The sequence below is a fragment of the Rana temporaria genome, chromosome 2, assembly GCF_905171775.1.
Source record: "Rana temporaria chromosome 2, aRanTem1.1, whole genome shotgun sequence".
NCBI classification, from domain to species: Eukaryota; Metazoa; Chordata; class Amphibia; order Anura; family Ranidae; genus Rana; species Rana temporaria.
The window spans coordinates 417,157,359-417,171,477 of record NC_053490.1 but is presented as its reverse complement, the minus strand read 5'-3'; the positions used below and the strand labels follow the sequence as shown (position 1 = coordinate 417,171,477).

General features: G+C 39.0%; 1 protein-coding gene across 1 annotated transcript in view; it reads left to right on the top strand.

The window, feature by feature from the left end:
- The window catches only part of IL1RAPL1 (interleukin 1 receptor accessory protein like 1), a 1,739,707-nt gene that overhangs the window by 483,031 nt on the left and 1,242,557 nt on the right, over window positions 1-14,119 (top strand). The gene's annotated exons all lie outside the window — the stretch shown is intronic.

Below are 14,119 nucleotides of genomic sequence, written 5' to 3'. Positions count from 1 at the left end.
ATTATAATTATAAAAATATACCATGTTAAACAATAACAGGAAAGAAGGGCAGGAGAAAAAGAGGGAACAAAAGAAACAAAAAGGTGGGTTATTATGGTTTTAATCTAAGCAATAGTATCACACCTAATTATCATCTATTTCACAAAACTTGTTTATTACTTTAAAACATATAATTTTTATGAATATACAGTATGTACTTCATAATACCACAGTCCACAATACAATTTTCCATTTTATATTGTCTAATACCGAATGGAGAGCTGTGGTGGTGGAGGCGGTGTCAACTGTTTAGCCTTGACAATGTTCAGTCCCCTGCCCCCATATATTGAGTGTGTCTGTTGCATGCTGATGTCAAAGACATCAATTCAACAGACCTGGATGCATCTCCACAGCCTCATTCTGAATCCCCAGACTTCATTTATACAGATGTGTAACTGCCTGTGTTGGGAACTGTTCAGCTGACATGCCTCCTTTATCTGCATTATTAGTGATGGTGCTTGTCTTGGGAAAGCACATGGAGTCATAACAAGCACCATTAGTCAAGCCTCATTTATTGACTTGTTAATTTCCCTGCTATTGTGTGGTCAGAGAGCAGTGGTACTACATGTCAGAATCCAAGTGAAAATATTTTTAGCAAAAGTGCAAGTACTGAGTTTAGATATACAAATCCATATCCATGCCTATAACTACACTTTAGCCTTTGACAGCCCTAAAATCCAAAGAACCAATGCACCTCATTTACCTGATCCCCTCAATGTTTTGGGAAGACTTATGCCGCGTACACACGATCGGACATTCCGACATCAAAACCGTGGATTTTTTTACGGCGGATGTTTGTTCAAACTTGTCTTGCATACACACGGTCACACACATTTTGTCGGAAATTTCCGATCGCCAAGAACACGGTGATGTACAATACTACGACGAGCTGAGAAAAATTAAGTTCAATGATTCCAAGCATGCGTCAAATTGATTCTGAGCATGCATAGGATTTTTGTGCATCGGAATTGGCTACAGATGATTAGAATTTCCGAGAAGAACTTTTGTTGTCGGAAAAATTGAGAACCAGCTCTCAAGCATTTGTTGTCAGAAATTCCGACGTCAAATGTAGGATGGAGCATACACGCGGTCGGATTTTCCGACAACAAGCTCACATCGAACATTTGTTAACGGAAAGTCCGACTGTGTGTACCGTAACACTATTATTTAAAAAATGTCTACTAAATACCTTATTTTCAAGCACTTTGGAGTTATTTTCAGTATATCACTTGCATAGAATACAAGAAAATCAGAACGGATATGGTGCAGTTCAGCTGCTACTGTATGTGTTTGTAAACTACATGGCATATTACCAGGAAAATATTACTTTTGATCTCATAAGTGACACAGTGTAAATGTGTATGTCCATAATTTGTAGCAGTCAATTTTTCAAATGAGCCTAGACACTAATTGCCTGATTGATTTTTACATTATGCATCTTAAAGACCCCTAGAATTGATAGCAGCAGGGGGCTCAGTCATGTCACCGGATGCCCTTCAAAGTTCTATATATCTTATTAATGGTGCTCAGAGATGGTAGCATGTAATATATGGTTGTATAGATTAAATTTCATTATGTCTTTGACCAAGAAAAACAGCAAACTAATTATTTGAGTCCACAACTTGGATTTGTATAGGCTGCTTTATATGGAATGTGAGAGGTTACATGTAGGACATTGTAAATTATATTTTTTGCTCAATTTCATTTAATAGAGGGTTTACATGTAATATTGCTTCCAACAGTAATGATTACAAGAACATAACGTACCATTAAATAATGTGGTCAAGACCACAAATGTTATGTTATCCAGTACAACAGTTAAGCTTTTATTTTGTAAGTGCTGGTAAAATAAACACATCATTTTAATTGGTGGTTGTTGGCTAATTGAAACTACTACATATTGAAATTAAAGTTACTTTTTTTGGGACCCTTCCACATGATTCAATGTGTCTGTTTTTCCTACAGTGCTGAAAGCCACAGTTAAAGTGGCCATTATTTACAAGGACCATTATATCATGGTGGTTGGAACCAGTAAGGGTATTTATTAAAACCTTACAAACATGAGTCAATAAAGTCCACTTTGAGAGAACCTGACTTGGGCAAATGACAGATGAAGCTTGGATTATCAAAGGAGCAATGCTTAATAGTCCTCACTGTGACATAGCAAGACTTGCTAGCATCTTCAGCTATCCATTGTTGTAAAACCCAATAAATACATGTATATGAGAACTTTGGAATTGCAGTATTTAGCAGTCTAATAAGGCCTATTTAGGATATGTTATTCAGTTTGGTTGAAAGACTGTAAAAACTATATAAAAAAAAAACATATTACTGGGCCCACTGTTACTCATTAGTTGGCTGCAGGAAAATAAGACTATATGGAGAGATCATGAATTTCCATTTTACATTTATAAGCCCACTATATTGCCACAAAAAGTTTGAATTACTTAATTTACTATGGTATATTTGATTATTCATTATTTATGGATTATTTTCCATTCTTTAATCCTGAGAAATATGGCTAATGTTTCCTAAAAAAAGCACTCTTAGGAGCAATAGCTGCTCTTTTTTCTGCTTTTAGGTCCGGCAGTCACTCACAAGGCATCCAGTCTAATAAATCAGGAGCTATAGTACATTATCACCTAGAAGCAACTGGGACAAGAATCTCTTAGTGCATCATTTTAAAACTCATTTGTTACTTGCTGATTTATTGATGACATTTCTATTCATTAAAGGGGTTTTCACAAGGATCTACTTAATTTAAGAACTATGTGTTATTTTATTGATTTCTGTGGTATTTGAAAAAAAAAAAACTTGTGGAACAGAACAAGACAGTTTGTAAAAAAGGCTTTGGAAAGCCAAAAAAATGTAGATAATTAAATATTAAGTCAGACAGCCATTGTACTAAAAACCTTCATTGTTATGTTGCTACCTCCATTTTTTTATTTTTAGCATTTGTACAGTGTGTCTAAATATAACAGTACAATCCAATAGGCACTAGAGTTTTTTTGGCACTTGCCACTGAATTCTGTGTCAAACAGACCCCATCTCCTACTTAGCTCTGGACCTGTGTCAAGGACCTGTGTCAGTGGACTTTGGATTTGTGTGGTATGGCATGTGGTATGGTATCAGTTTGGCATCAGTTTTAGATGCATCTGAGGTCAGTTCATTAACATGACCTTGCAGTTGACCTCCTTATGATCTGAATTTGACTTGCATGGGAAGGCAAAACCAGCTTCAAGTGAACAAAAGCAAATCAACACAGACCTTTGTGATGACATATGAAGGGAGTGGACATTTTGATGAACATATTTAAAGCACTTGCAAGCTAAAATTAGTTAACCCCTTGCTGACCAGTCACCATCATTATACTGCGGCAGGTCGGCACGATCCCGCAAACCATCGTAGCTGTACTAATATTGCTGACATTGCTCAAGTCCTGTTTATGGACCTTTTATCACCAGCTTACTATTGTTACCCATCACAGTTATTTGGGTGTTGTGTTACACATAATATTTTGCACCACCTATCACTTTATTTATTGTGTATTTCATCACATGGTAGAAATCCACCTGGCTGCTGTGGTTCCTTGTACCAACCACAGGATCGGTTAGGGTTGTAGAGATTGGTGAAAACTTTTTTTTTTACCAATCATAGTTTTTAAAAGAAAGGGAAAAACATTGGAAAAGAGTACCGCTCCAAGCCCTGCGACCAGCTATGACTAAGCATATATCCATGATGTGAAACATGTTAGCTTTTTTGTCCCCTATGTCCACTTTCTACCATTGATTGCAGTGTTGGATGAACTTTTGGATGTTATACATCTTTAGATTTTATCCTTTGTTCATTTTGTTTCAATAAATCGCCTATCAGAGTGCGGCAGTCCAGGAACATTTCTTTTTTCCAAAGGGACAAACATATTATCAATTTTAAATAAAAGGGATGAACATGAATGAAAAAAAAATGAACTAATGGAGCTGCGGTGGCTTAACGCGATTGGCACTGCGCTGACAAGCCATTCACCTCTGCAGCTAGGGGTTCGGATCCCGGTCTCGGCTACATGTGAATTGAGTTTGGTGGTCTCAGCCCGGCTCCCGGTGGGTGTGCTATGCGAGGTAAGCCTGCGCTTAGTACGCCCACCCCCCTCCCACAAAAACCACCACACTTACACGCACTCGAAATTGGGTTAACATCACGCACTTTGACCACGCGGTCTCTAAAAAGAGAGGCGAAGGACTAACGGGGCTGGTTGAGCGGGCTAATCCTCTCACTCCCTTATAGGGAGTCCCTCTGCCCCGTTGGGCTTCAAAGCGGAGCAGGTAGGGCGGGCTGTGTGGGAGGACCCCCTCACACACCTGCCATTGCCACCCGGGGCATGGAGAAAGGTGGCAGATTGCCTCTGGGGGAGGCCTGCCTACTCCCAACTCCTGCAGTCCGGCTACTCTCTCGAGTACACGCACAAAATACACTTTAAAAAAAATAAAATGAACTTGCTCCATTGCAGTGGGGCTGACTTGGTGTTGCAAATATGACATGCTTGTTTAGGTCTAGGGGATAAGAAAAACTGTTTTACTTACCCAATTTTCTGCTTCCACAGTAGTTATCAATCTCCTACTCTCCAGCAGTGGGGAGACTATTCCTCAGTGTCATCACATCCAATACAGGGTTATGGACCCTGCATTGGAATTGATGATGTCACAGGCCCTTCAGTTATTGTGGCTTAGAGAAGATGCTCAGGGATGTGTCTTACATTGTGATGAAGCTGGTGGAAGTAAGGAATTGTAAAATTAAAACTGCATTTCTTGATCCCCTAGACCAAAATGAGCATTTAGTCATTGAAGTGTGGGGGGAGCAACCCTAAAATTGAGAATGTATACCTTCCCTGAACCTTAGCTTTAAAAGCATTTTTTTCAGTGAACTAAACCACTATGATCTTTGTTCCTTTGTGACAGATTCTCTTTAATTGATATATTCTAAATTGTCATGGCGAATCGATATGAATTGTTCAAGAATTATAGTGAAATTCGGCCCCTTGGTATTTATAATTTTAATGGTGGTAGTATGTCAGGTATAACTTTCAATGGGGAAACCAGCTCTGATGACATTGCATATCTAAAGGAGATACCCCCTTACTTTGAAGAGCTTTCATATTATTTCCTGTTATGCTTTTGGGACAGGAAGTGAAGGAAAATTACCCCATACTTGCTATAAACCACTTTCTTCCCAACAATGTCATATGAGCTGGAGAATGGATCGGCCAGTGGCAACCATTTACCATAGAGTTAACTGAGGACCATCATCTCTATGACCTTTGGAGGCCGGGTGTCATGTTATGACATCATGTCAAGCCTTGGCAGTGGTAAACACTGCCGTTGCCTCGGCTGGGAAGCCAAGATCAGTTTTGTATTTTTTTTTATTTAAGACTTTCCAGTCTAGAGAAAAAGATCTGGGGACTTAGGGCCAGATCCACAAAAGGGATACGCCGGCGTATCTACTGATACGCCGTCGTATCCCTGTTTCTATCTATGCGACTGATTCACAGAATCAGTTACGCATATATATTCCTAAGATCCGGCAGGTGTAATAGTTTTACACTGTCGGATCTTAGGATGCAGTACCTCGGCCGCCGCTGGGGGCATTTCTCGTCGAAATTCCGCGTCGGGTATGCAAATTAGCACTTACGGAGATCCACAAAGCGGTTTCCCTTCGTGAAGTCTCCGTAAGTTGTTAGTTTGCAAACGCAAAATTAGGGCTACTTTTACAAAGTGTAAAGTTAGTACTCCATGTAGACCCTTCTTTCCCGCGACGCTGTCAAATTTTTTTCAATTTTTTTTTTCCCGCCGCATCTCTTTTTTTTCCCGACGCAACTTTTTTTACCCGGCGCGATTCACAAAACTCCGCGTAACGTAACTTCGCGCAAAGCACGTTGGGAAAATCGCGTCGGGAGCATGCGCAGTACGTCCGGCGCCGGAGCGCGCCTAATTTAAATGGGACTCGCCCCATTAGATTGGGCATGCCTTGCGCCGGACAGATTTAAGTTACACAGCCGAAAATTTCTAGGTAAGTGCTTTGTGGATCGGGCACTTAGGTAGACATTTTGCGGCGGTGTAACTTAAATAGGAAGATTTAAGTTAAGCCCGCTGGCTGTAGATCTGGCCCTTAGACCCCAGATTTCACTGTAAAGAGGACCTGCCATGTCCCATTCCTAATATACAATAAATGTTTACATTCCTTGCAATAGGAATAAAAGTGATCAAACATTTTTAAAGGGAAAATGTCAAAATAAAAAAATAAAAGTAAAATAAACAATAAAAAAAAAAATACATTTAACCCCCCTGTCTCTGCGTGCTCGCTCGCAGAAGTGAATGCATTCATACTTTGGACCTGCATATGTAAACAGCATTCAAAGCACACATGTGAGGTATCGCCGCAAACGTTAAAGCGAGAGAAATAATTAAAGCCCAAGACCTCCTCTTTAACTCTAAACCTGTAAAAAAAATGTAACGGGTCACCAATTAAGGTTTTTAAGTACCAAAATTTGGCTCCATTGCACGAGTATGTACAATATTAAAGCGTGAAATGTAAGGTTTCTATTTACATGGCAAAACATTATCTTTCAAATTATGCAAAAAAATGTTTTTAATTTTTTTAATTCATAAAACCATTTTTTTTTTTTAAACGTGTTTGAAAAAATTGCTGCGCAAATACTGTGTGACATAAAAAGTTTCAATTACCACCATTTTATTCCCTATGGTCTCTGCTAAAAAAAAAACATATATAAGGTTTGTGGGTTCTGAGTAAATGTCTAACAAAAAAAATATGATTTTTACATGTAGGAGAGAAGTTTCAGAATTGGCCTCGGTGGCAAGTGGTTAAACGAGAAAAAAATTGGTGTGATCATTCTCTACTCCAAAATGAAAAAGTTTGGAATTACAAACACTTATACCTAATTTTTGAGATTTACCTTCTCTAGTTTTGATACATTTTTTTAGTATACCTGTTGTAGTTATGATCCCAAATGTTTTACTCTAATATGTGGAACAGAAACAAAATTTTTTTTTATATTGACCTCAATCTGCTATTCTGATTTTTTATACTGGGATTGGGTCAATCATTAACTTCCTGTGAAAATCCACTTTTAAGATTTACCTGTTGCAGTTCTGATCTTGAATATTAAGAGGAAAGGTAAACTAGGTAATCCCAACAAAATATGACACATAATTGCAACAACATATATCTTTCATTTTATTTTTATATTTATTAAGCTAAATGAGACAACTAGTGTTAAGAAAACAGGATATACTTCAAAAAAGTTTTTATAAGAAGTGTTATACCATCCTGGAAACCTGCCTTAATTTCAAAACACATAAAGGATTAACATGAAATAAAACCTCTTAAAATACCAGAATATCTGAGGTGTAGTGATGTGGGATATAGTAAGATACCCCCTCCTGCGGGTCACAGGCAATAATTGGCCAAATTAGTTCCTTTTCATGGTCTTTTCTGTTACATATGTATATATACAATATAGTCATGAAACTTAAATGAGACAGAAAAAAAAATTCTTTTGTTCAGTTCATTTGAAAAAAAAAAATATTTCCCAGAGGAATAGCATAGTTAACCTTACCATCTCTTTAGATCCCTGCTATAACAAATCTGAATGTAGAAGGTTAAGCAAGGTGTTAGCACAGGGTCAATTCTATTAACTTCAGAATAAAAAAGAGATGGAGGTTAATCAGAAAAAAAGATACAATCTATCTATCTATCTATCTATCTATCTATCTATCTATCTATCTATCTATCTATCTATCTATCTATCTATCTATCTATCTATCTATCTTCTTGTCATTCTTCAATTCTTCAACAGATGTAAATTTTCCTTTAAAAGCAAATACTAGTACACTAACTGCATACAATAGCACAGTCAAAGCTTCCAGAATTTCCAGGAACCAAATGAATACAAAAACATATATGCACACCAAACACCACTATACCTTAAAGTGGTATTAAAGTTTTAAATAAGAAAACGTGTTACAATTACCTGCACTGTATAGTGGTTTTGCACAGAGCATCCCCGACCCACTTCTTCCCCGACACTCCTGGATCTTTCCCCTTGACCTATGCCCCTAATGGCAAGCTGCTTGTATGGGTGCACTGGTTGGTGCTCACTCCTGAACCCTGCTCTATGCATCTATAAGACACATAGAGCTGTGGTTGGGCCCCACCCCCACTCTCTTCTCATTGGGTAACTCACTGTGATTGACAGCAATGGGAGCTAATGGCTCTCATTGTTGTCTTAGTCAATCAGGAGAAGAAGTGTCTGGCCAGCCAAGGCTCCCGTGCACATTGATGGATTGAGAGGGAGCTCAGGTGAGTATTGATGCTGTGAGGAGCAGCACACAGAAGGTTTTTTACCTTCATGCATAGAATGCATGAAAGTAAAAAGTCCTCAGCCTTTACAACCACTTTAATGCAAAACAAAGTCTAGCTGTTAAATGGTCATTTTAAATTACTTTCGCTCTGAAATAGGAGGTACGGATGGGCTTATATCTGTTGTTTATGCAGGTCCACATGCTGCCACGTCTCACGGGACTTGGGCTGTAAAATAACATCACTTTCATTTTCAGGGTTGTAAAACATAGTCTGACTGTAGCTGACTGTAGACTGGTAAAAACACCTATGGAGATAGATCTACGCTTGCACAGATAGGCAGAGTGCGGGACTCCAGAATGTAGTTTCTAAGTGGTGAAAGGTGATTTTTCATCTTTCTCTGGGTTATAGTTCCAAGATTTGGGTTAGGAGCCTGGAGACTTCAATGTACCTGGGGTGGGTAGATGTCTCCAACCCAGTGTCCAGGATTTGGAAAGACCGGCAGGGTGTGTGTCCAGGTGCACATAGCCCTTATAATAAAGGCTTGGGCATAGCTCCACCCAGGAGACAGGAGGTCTCCCTTCCCTAGGAACCAGGGAGGCTGCACAGAGCAGTCAGGGTGTGCATGTCTGCACAGTGCAGGTGCAGTTGGTTATAGAACAGTAGGGAGATGCTTGAGAGCAAGTGAGGGGAACCCCTATCCAGAGGCCAGGTTTGCATAGTGCAACAGCGTGCTGCGAATAAAGGCTGAGTGAGTTGGGAGAAACAGGAGTGCTGGGCAATACAGTTTGAAGGACTGGTAAGAAGTCCTACTCACAAGAGAGGTACTTGTGTGTACTGTGTGCTGCTTTTACTAAAGATTTGCATGTTTTTACTCAGTGAAAAGAAATGGCATATGCTGCTGTCTGTAGAGCGCCCTGAGTTGTTTACCATAAATCGTTGGCCAGGACCTGCTGATTGGCTTGTGCTGCAGCAAACGGCAGCACAGTCTCCCAGGCCCATTCGCGCATGTGCAAATGGACTCGGAAGAAAGTCACGATTTGCAGGTATGTGATTGGCCTGTATGAGCTGATCTTTTTGATTCTGTATGCTAACTAGTAACATCTATATTATAAGACCAATATTTTACTATTGCAGTCGGAACTCCTGCAGTGTAATGGTGATTATAATAGTTCTCCAGTACCATGATTCTAATAGTTTGTCTTTATTTATTTCAATAGTTTTTTTATTGTTTATAAGAAAAAGTGTATACAAACAGGTAGGTATAGGTATTGGTACATGTTGTAAAGGTAATCACAGTAAAAGTTCATCACTTATGATATAGAGCTGAATGATTGTGTTTTACAGTAGAAGCAGAATACAAATAGTAGTTGCAATACAGTGAATAGTAACCCTAGTTTAATTGTTAATAGCGTTTGATATCAAGATAATGATTCTGTCCCATACCATGGCTTGAAGGTCCTATCAAGTATGAGTGCTGATACCTCTGCTTGTCCATATCAACCATGTCCTGTTAAATTTTTCACATGTGAGGGAGTTGATCGCTAGTAGATATTCATAGGTGTAGTTTTGTTAGACTAAAGTGGTTACTTCGGATATGTTGGGAGAGATATCAGATTTCCATTTTTTAAGTATTGTGAAATGAGCTGCTAATAAAATGTGTGTGACTACTGTCCTAGTCGGGCTAGAGTATTGTCTATTTTAATGCATAATACTGTGCAAAAAGTCTGAACTTTTAAACATTCAGTGTCATTCTGGGAGTGGTATATGTAAAAAGGTACTAATGTGTTATCAAAGTGTTCAACAAAATTAACAATAATAATATTAAAGTGCTATAGTGAAGGCGTAAACAGCAGCTGACTTCTGTAGTGTATCCAGCACTCAGAAATGATTAAAAATATATTGAAGTAGTGCTAATTACTCAATTAACAAAGTGCTATGTAAATAAAATGAATGCAAATAAATCTAACAATAAAGTGCAGCACAACAGTGTAACATTAGTGATCGCTAATGTTACACTGTTGTGATGCACTTTATTGTTAGATTTATTTGCATTAATTTTATTTACTGTATTTATCAGCTTATACTGCACACTTTTTTCCCCATAAAATCAGGGGAAAATCGTGGGTGCGCATTATACGCCGATAGCATACCTCGGAGGGGAAGGAGGGGGGCGAGCGCCCGCCGGAAATCACAGAGCCATCATCTTCTCTCGGCTCTCACTCGGCTGTCACGTCACACACGCACAGTCCAGCCTCCACCACCAGCATTGGACCAGTGTTCTGTCTATCACAGGAGATGGTCCAATGCCGATGGCGGAGGCGGGACTGTGCATGTGTGACGTGACAGCCGAGTGAGAGCCGAGTGGAGAAAGGCGATGACGCCGTGATTCTGGCGGGGGCTGGTCCCCCTCCTTCCTCTCCAAGGTATGTGTGTGATTAGACATGCGATGACGGCGTGATTCCGGCGGGCGCTCGTCCCCCTCCTTCCCTTCGAGGTATGTGTGTGTGTAGACAGGCGATGACGGCGTGATTCCGGTGGGCACTCGTCCACCTCCTTCCCCTCTGAGGTATGTGTGTGAGACCCTTAGATTGCTTCAAAGCTGTTTATTTAAAAAAAAAAAAATTCCAGAAAATTATTTCTTAAAATTGGGGTGCACGTTATACGCCGATAAATACGGTACATAGCAAGTTGTTACTTGAGTAATTAGTGCTACTTCATTATATTCTGGGAGTTGTGCTTTGTTTGGTTTATATAGATTTTTTATGTAAAACTATTTTATTGCAAGCTACCTCGTCATAAGGACAGTTTTTGTATTAATATCTAAATTTGTCTTCTATATATGAGAGCTACAGATCTCATAGTCACAGCATCAGAAGTGTGGCAGCAATCTTAAAAATGAGTTAACTTACACCTCATGTGAGTTAACTTTTTATTACACAGTAGATTTTAAGACTAAATATTTGAAAGGAAGTCTGCTTTAAAGTTTTTTTTTTACTTAAATTTTTTATTATTTTTGATAAAATACATTCCAATATAGATGAATACAGTTAATTGGTATGGCTTATCATATTCCATAGAAAAGATAATAACAAAAATTGAGGAATAAATAGCCAGAGGTTTTTTGGATTAGTCAAATGGGGAGATAATTTCAGTCAGCTTTTGCCAAAAACTGTAAATACGCTCTAACAATTTAAATTTTAAAACAACCACTGACCTTGGTGATCTGGTGTATTATATACACCCATATACAGTATATGGTTATCGTGACTATCACTAAGAAATCTGAATATTTTGTTGTAATTTTTTGCCTAATTTTTTAAGCCCAATAAAGGATTAAAACCTTAGACCTGAAAAAGAAACTTGCAGACACAACAATACATAGTTACTGTAATTACTGTATTTATTGGCGTATAACACTCACTTTTTTACCCTAAAAATAGAGGCTAAACTGTGCCTGCGTGTTATACGCCGGGGGCTGTGGAAAGTTTTTTTCCTGTACCTTCCCTCTTAAAGTTAGGGTACTTAAAAAGTTACAAACCAAGTACAATGACGCTCCATTATAACTGTCTCTGCTTTGGACATTTAGAGTTAAGAATTCAGGCTATAAATTCAGATTTACTATAATTTGAAAAGCAATTACCATTACCAATATCAGGAGAATTCAGACAATTATTGACTGATTTCATCTGATACACTAACCACAAAAAAATGGCAAATTGATTAGTCTGGTGTAGGTCACACTAATGAAAATAAATTGGCTTCTAGGTTTTGTTTACAGTGTGCTCCTGAACTCCCTACTTTCATCAGCAGAAATGCTGATTTGAGCATGTTCTTTAAGCAGCAACATCTTGGACTACATTCCCATAAACCCTGAGCAAATCATTCAGTATTCACTCTTGGCAATAGAAGTGATCATCTGATTACAAGTACAGGAGATCCAGAGACGCTTGTTGTATAAATATTCCCAGAATGCAACCGAAAATACAATTCCACTGTATTTTTTTTTTTTTTTCAATGGACTTATTTTGCTTTCCTAAGGGAAATCACCATCTCACTTGTAATCCTTTTTAGCTGACTGCAGTCATTGTTTTAATCAACTGGAAAGTTCATCGTCAGTGCTAAATAGCCGTTAAGAAGGGGATTTTGCAACAATAATGCGAGACAGGAGTATTTAGATAGATTGTAGCTGCTCTTGTTGAGAGATTCAGGGTTTTGCAAAATCCCCCGGAGGTCAGTACGAGGGAAGCATTTTCTTTTGTCATTTGTGTGCTTGCATTTGAAAATAAAGGAGGCTTTCTTTGTGTAATAGCTAAGAATTCACCACCAGGTGGTACTCGGTTTTCCTTGTATAATTTTTTTTGTTGCTGCTGATAGTGTATGCAGAATACATGTTGAGTAGATTGTGTCGAAAAGTCCTACAACTCATTGCTCTCTGTTTTCCTTCAAGTGCATTTTTCACACTGGGATGAATTTACTCAGCATGTCAACTGAAGTCCAACGTATGCATCAAATATAGACATGGGGCTAAACTACCACATTTCCTTTGACAGATGCATCATATGGGGAAGGTTAAAAAAACAGAAAACAAACAGTGTCTTTTAAATCTTCCATGATCTGACAGCATATCATAAGAATGCTAGAAACAAGCTGTAAGCTTAAACAAACAACAGTGGTGTAATCTGTAAAATGGACTGATTTGCATGTAATATTATTAAGCTGGTGCTAGCTGTATATTAACATACCATGCATTATGTCTCTGAGACAAACTGAAATGTATCTGTTTTTTTGTAGATCACTGGCAAGTTTTGTATTTTACATTAAAGCCAAACTTGACTTAAAATTAATCTTTCTCCATCCCACCACCCTTTAACCCATCCCCTTCAACCCATCCAGCCAGCTGATAACTTTTCCTTAACCGATGAAGTCAGTTCTACCCCAATGACTCCTCATATCTAGGTCTCTCGCTGTTTCTACCTGCAGTGACAGCAAGTCCAGCACCAGGCATTAACCCTCTCCAGCTGGTTCCCTTCACTCCTCTTGGCCTGGGGTCATATCTCTTCTGAATCCCCACCACTGGCCAACCATTTAGAACTATCCACATCACCCAGGAAGTGATGTGAACACCTAGAAGAAAGACCAATCAGCAGGTACACAGTGAGGAGAAGGACCCAATGCTGTGTAATCAATTGACCAATGTTTCCGATATGTAGGGGATTTTTGAGATATTTTTTCTGAACCCAGTAAAATAACAGAGGGGGTGGAGGTGTAGTAAATGGGTTACATTTATCTTATAGCTTTAAACCAGTGGCTGCATAGAAGAAAATGATGCCAAGGCCTGGGGGGGGGGGGTGCAGTTCTCACTGGCAATCTGTCGGGGCAACGGCTGGTGTTAGCGCTTCAATCATCACAACATCATGGTTGATTTGGTATCAGGATGATTGAGGCACATTATTTCTATTTGCATTGTAAAATAAAATGAAATATTTCAACTCACCATAATTCAGGATCAGTGGGAGCCCTGAACGTGTCACTTTGTTGCCTATCACCAGATGCCACCTGTCACTTGTCGCTTGTCATGTTGCCATCAGACGCAGCTTGTCACATCACTAGCCTTGGGATGTAGCTTTATCACATGCCACATCGCCTGCCACCAGATGCAACATGTTACTTGCCACGTCACCTGCCAACAGATGCATCTTGTCACTTG